General features: G+C 37.8%; 1 protein-coding gene across 2 annotated transcripts in view; it reads left to right on the plus strand.

Moving 5' to 3' along the window:
* Aff2 (AF4/FMR2 family member 2) overlaps window positions 1–6,000 on the plus strand; it is a 475,715-nt gene that overhangs the window by 37,344 nt on the left and 432,371 nt on the right. The gene's annotated exons all lie outside the window — the stretch shown is intronic.

Here is a 6,000-nt window from a genome sequence, read left to right on the forward strand (position 1 = left end):
TTCCTAACAAGTACATGCCTACAGTGCAAGTTTGAAGCTGAGACACCAGCTCTCTAAGAAGCTTCTAGCCAGAGTCTATTCTGCTGCTGTTACACCACTCTCGAAGGGGTAAGGTCAAAGAGTATCTTAAGAGGTTAGGCCTCAGTTTTAGTACAGATATGAGTTGTTACTTGATCTTGTGAAAATATAGACTGTGACTCAAAGATCTGGTCAAGCATTGTCTGGATGCATCTGATAGTCTAAGTAAAGCCTATTGGTTTACTCACCTGACTTGATTTCTCAAGAATGGCATTCCAAAAGACAATAACCCTTTGGACCAAATACCAATCATTTCTTGCATTCTTACTGGGCTCAGGGTTTAGTGATAAGTCTTTCACCTGCGTTATCTCATTTAGTTTTTACAAGAACACTAAGTGAAGACAGTCCTTAGTTTACCTAGGCAAGAATCAAGGCCAGGGGCGATTACACAAGTCACATAGATAAGTAAATGACAGACTCCAGATACAAACCAGGTGTGGTGTTGTTCAAAGCTCATTGGTTTCTCATTTTCACTGAACTGTATATACCCTTAATAGCAACTCAATCTACATTAAATTTGTGTTCAGATTGCCTGTGTTCTGTTAATCATGTTCCTTGCTGGTGCTTCACTGACCTGTACTCTGATAACCAGTATATTTTAAATTTTCCAATAAGCATGTGATAGACTACAGAGATGTAATTATCTGTTACCCTTTGAGCAACCTTTAAACCTAGGATGTCAGAGGTTACAAGAAGACGGAACAATGTAAAGCTTGCTGAGCACTTATCTGCTGTTTCCATAGCTACTTGCTCATTCTCTTTTAAATGTTATGAGGGTAAGAATTATTCTCCTTATTTTTATATATGGTATTTTGTGGTTTACTGAGCAGTTCAGTATTATACAGTTCAAGACAAACTTGAGGTGTGAGGGATTCCAAAACTATGCTTCTAAAAGTCATCTTCTGTCACATAAGGGGACTGATATCCACTACATATGCTAATGATAATTCCTGGTATAGCTTAGAGATTCAGTATGTGGTATCTGTTTATTTTAATTTTCCTGAATATAAGAAGTGGAAGCAGGCCAGACGTGTTGGTGCATGCCTTTGATCCCAGCACTCGGGAGGCAGAGGCAGGCGAATTTCTGAGTTCAGGGCCAGCCTGGTCTACAAAGTGAGTTCCAAGACAGCCAGGGCTATACAGAGAAACCCTGTCTCGGGGGGGGGGGGAGTGGAAGCAATATGAATACACAGAATTCTGTCCTATATCTGTCTTCTCCATGGACCTCTCTTTTCCCCATTCAAACTTCTTTAAAATTGAAATACAGTCTACCTGCAGAAGCCACATTTTGGAAGGCACTTTCAGGTTATTTCCTTTCTCCCTTGCTCCGCCCTCCCCCATAGTTTCAAAGATTGCTTTTCACTTTACATTAATTAAGAGCAAATATGATAATGTAACTTTGAAAGTTATACCATTGCAGTATTTCTATGTCCCGTGTTTAAAAAGACATGATCTAATTTGTTCAGTATAAGGCATCATTATTTTTCTATTTTGCTAGCCTTAAGTACCAACTTGCTTTAATTAGAAATAACTGTAAGGCATCTGCAGCAAATACATGTTCTTTCCCTAATCTAGGGTCACTCAAGAGAATGGCAAAGGTTTTTTTTTATATTACATTTGTTAATAAAGAGAAATGTTAAATATAAACAATATTTCAAGATGAGAGTGAAAAATGAAATACCTAAACCCTCCAGGTCCAGCTGTTTCATATACACATTGCCAGAGGGAGAGACAAGGGAGGCATGGCAAAGCACACAACACCTTCTAAACTAAAGAGACACATCAGTATCCAGAATGAGCTGTGTGTCAAGGGAGTAAAGATCACAGGATCAGAAGGAACAAAGACCAGTTAAACATTGACTTTCCCTTGTCTTCATTTTCTCTGAATCTAAATGTGGAGTTTCATTAAAGTTCATTATAACGCAGTAGTAAAATATAAAGAAGAAAAGTAACACTGGTGGTGTGTCAGGTGCTGAGTCTCCACTTCCCACAGCAGAGAGTGTTCTTTAGTATCTTCTCCATTAGCCCAGCTTCTCCATGAGCAGACACCACTTCCTGGGAATAAATGAAGCATTTTTTGATAGTTGATGTCCCAGTATATTCCAGGCCTTTGGGGAGCCATTATGTTAGCTATCGTTTTTGGATACTTACTGATTTTCTGGTGACCCCCTAAATGAAGGAATGTAGCACCTTATATAGAGTAACTTCCAGGAGCAGCTTTTGCTCTGGAAGAATGCAAAATGCAGGCAATGAGATTGCTTATGAGACTTCCTGAATGCTGTTACATCTAGTGCAAATTTGTGGCTCAACTACATTTGGCATCTTGGATTAATACAAACTATTGACATCCTTGACAAACCTAAACTGCCCTCCAAATGCTGGTTTCCCTTTCCCCAGCTGAGATGGAAGAGGAAAAAATAACTGTGTAAAAATTTAAGATCTTTCAATTACACCAGATGCTTTAGAAAAGAAAGTGCTCAGTCATTCAAACAGCTTGATTTTATGAAGTGACATTTTAGATTATGATATGACATTGCAGATTTGACATGATTGTGCTAATTGTGAGAAAATATGTTACTTTGATTAAAGTAAAATGAAGGAAATAAAAAGACATTGCAGTTCAACTTGTAATAAAGAACAGCTCATCCATGCAGGTTTTGAAGTGTTGTCATAGTTATCTATTCATATAAGGGATGTTAACATTTTATTGCCAGTAGCCTGTTGTGTGCTTATTGTTAAGAAGAATTTAACATATAGGCTTTCTGATGGGTTATTTGCCTAATTCTGATTCCTCATGCTGATTGGCATGAGATAGGGAGCTAGATTGTATTTAACTGGTTTTATTGTGACGTGACTATGATGGATGTGACAAGGGCCTCTATTATTCGCTAGGGAGTGTGACCATTAAGGAAGCCATTAGCTGAGCTAAGGCAAGTGAAGAAAATAGGGAAATTATCATTATTCTGAAGCCATTAAGTTGTAATACCCTACTTTCTCTCCTTACTCAAAAAGGCATCTTCTTTTTAAAGCTTCCCTGACTGTCCTTTAAAGATTCATTAATTCATTAATTTTCCAAGGGGATGGGAGTGAATAGCATAGTTGAAATTTTAGTCAGTCCAACATATCATATTATTAACATTATGAAAGTATCTGTGCTCATCAGATGCTTCAGATACATCAGGCCACTTTTAAGCAAACCACATTATAGCAGGTGACATGCTCTAATATGCATAAGGGAAAGAATGCTATAAAGTTCACAAAGTTCCCTTGTACTCCTTAGTGAACACACCTTCTGCTCCTACTATACAGATAAGTGAACCAAGGCTTAGTAAGATTGTGTTACTGGAGGAATGAGGATCATCAGCCAGCTAGGAGATGTGTGGAGACAGATCACCCTTTTAGATACACCACTGAGATTTTTTAACATGAACTGTGTTTGTTCCATGTATGTTCTTTGTTATAAAAGTGAAAGTGACTTCTGGTTAGCACAGTTCTTTTGTAAAATGTATGACTTGTGTTATAGTCTGAAGAAAGTCTATGCAAATGGTGTTTAAATATCTGCTTAGTCATAACTACTTAGTGATTTGGTCAGTTTTGTTAAACAATGGGTACATGCTTTCTTGGGCTTAGTGTGACTTTTCTGTATTGATTCTGAAGAAAAAGAAGAAATGCTATCAGTGAGAATTATTATTATTGCATAAAGACCCAGGAAGCATGCTCTATGGGTGGCTTTAGTCCATCCCCAAAATGTTTACTTCTGTAAAGTTGACTGAAGACTACTTCTTGGAGGAGGAAAACATTCTTAAAGATAGAGGTTTAAACATTTAGAAATTCAGTGTTTCCAAAGTAGCTCTTAATTAAGTATCTCCTTTAGAGGGATGGTAAGGTCTGTGTCATGCTTCACCTTTTATGTACTAAAAGAAGTCTGAACCTCTCCCATCACTAACTAGAGCTTATTCAAACCCCGGGGTGAATGTATCATAAATGTTTAAAGGTACAAATAGAGACTGCAGGTTTTCATCCTCTGTACCAGGGCGTGGCTTCTTAGCTATTTGAAAATAGAACAAACAGATGTATGATGCCCCTACTAAGGATTGGCTGGCTGCTGGACAGACCATTTGACTTATCATCCAATCATGTGTGCATAAGTTCATAGGCTTGAAAGACTATCAGAAATAGGCAGTCACATAACAGAAGGAAATAGTCTGGGAGAAGAAAAAGACTATTTCTCCTCATATTTTCCTGTCTGCTGGGACAGATAAATTCTAAAGCATAGGAGAAACAAAGTAGATTTGTTCAAATAGTTCATGACAGGAAAGTATCACTTGCTAAGAGTTTTTCTTCTTTACAGTCTGTGATGCCTTTGGCCATTTGCGCATCATTAGTGAATGTACACATGTGAAATTTGGAACTTTTTCTTCCATATCACAGGTTGGATCACCAATGCCAGAACTGTAAGAAAATCTGTTATAGGAACGAGGTGGCCTTGCGGTTTTTTTTTTTTTTTTTTTTTTTTCATGAGCTTGACAAGATCTTGCTGAGGACATTTTGTACTAGAGAAAGCAAAGTGAAGTCTGAGAATAGGGGCCCCTCAGTGGTAGAACTTGGCACCTAAAGTGTAATCCGCAGATCATCTGCATAAACCTCACTTGGTGAGAAATGCCTAATTCGAGGTGACAGCACAGACATCCCAATCCTTAGTCTGCATTATTTGAAGATAATGGGAATGCATGGATGACTGAGACCGAAGAAGCCATCATCCTCTTGGTTACATATCACTGGGAGAGGCTCCATAGTCACTGCAATAGGTATATTGAATGAGTAAAGATAATGTCATTCTGTTTCACTTTTGCAAAAGAAAAGGGAGCTGAGCTTATCAAGTTTCTACCTAGTGCCAATCCCCACATTTACATCTGTTTGCTCACCCTCCACAGCTATTCTAGGAATCATGAAGGCTAACTCTTGGATGATGAGATTCCAAACTCTTCTCCTGGTGGCATACTGAAGGAGAGAGCAGAGAGGAGATGGAGAATAGATGGAACTGCCTGTATCTTCAAGATATAGAATGATTTTATTAATATTATTTTATAACTCTAATTATTATGGTGAGATTGTTTTGATAGTGTGCTTCTGTCTTTCTTGATAAACATGCAAAAATGGTATTTGGCAGATATTGTGTGAAACTGTTGAGTTTTAAAGACATTTTGAGATGTTTCACTGAATGCTCAGTTATCTGCATGGCTTAATTTGGTCTTTTTATTAACGTGGTGAAAGTGGGTGAACCAGTCCTGTGCAGTTGCCATGAACATCACTGCTTTATTTTCTGACCTCTTTGATTCATGAAGATAGAGCTCTTTTATGCCACAATACCTAATTACCTCCCCTGGTTGTCTCTAGAAAGATAGAAAACATGGAAAAGGTCAACCCAGTTTAAGATGGTAATTTGTTGCAGTTTGAGATGAGGTGGTAACTTTTCAACTCAGTAAATGATCATTAATTGTGGAATTGAACAAGGAATGGAAGCCCAGTGAACATGAAGAAGCCCTCACCCGCACATACCTGTATGAGGAGTTGTGTTGTATTTTATGGGCTGTCCAAATTCATTATAAAATCACATTTGTTTGTTTTCTTTTTAAACAAAATGCTTACCACCATTAATTATAAATGAAATCCACTGTAGTTAATTTGTCAATTTACTATTTGAATTACTTCCATAACTTCTTCCATGTGTACTCATGACTTTAATAAAAGTGTCCCAGTTGGCAAGTGATTTGTTTTGAGGAAGCAAGAGAACAAATTAGTTTACTTTGTCTGTCTTTCTGTCTGTCTGTCTGTTTCTCTGTCTGTATCTGTCTCTCCCTCCTCCCCTTCTGCCCTCCTTTGTCTTTGTCTTTGTCTTTGTCTTTGTCTTTGTCTTTGTCT

The sequence above is a fragment of the Mus pahari genome, chromosome X (assembly GCF_900095145.1).
Source record: "Mus pahari chromosome X, PAHARI_EIJ_v1.1, whole genome shotgun sequence".
NCBI classification, from domain to species: domain Eukaryota; kingdom Metazoa; phylum Chordata; class Mammalia; order Rodentia; family Muridae; genus Mus; species Mus pahari.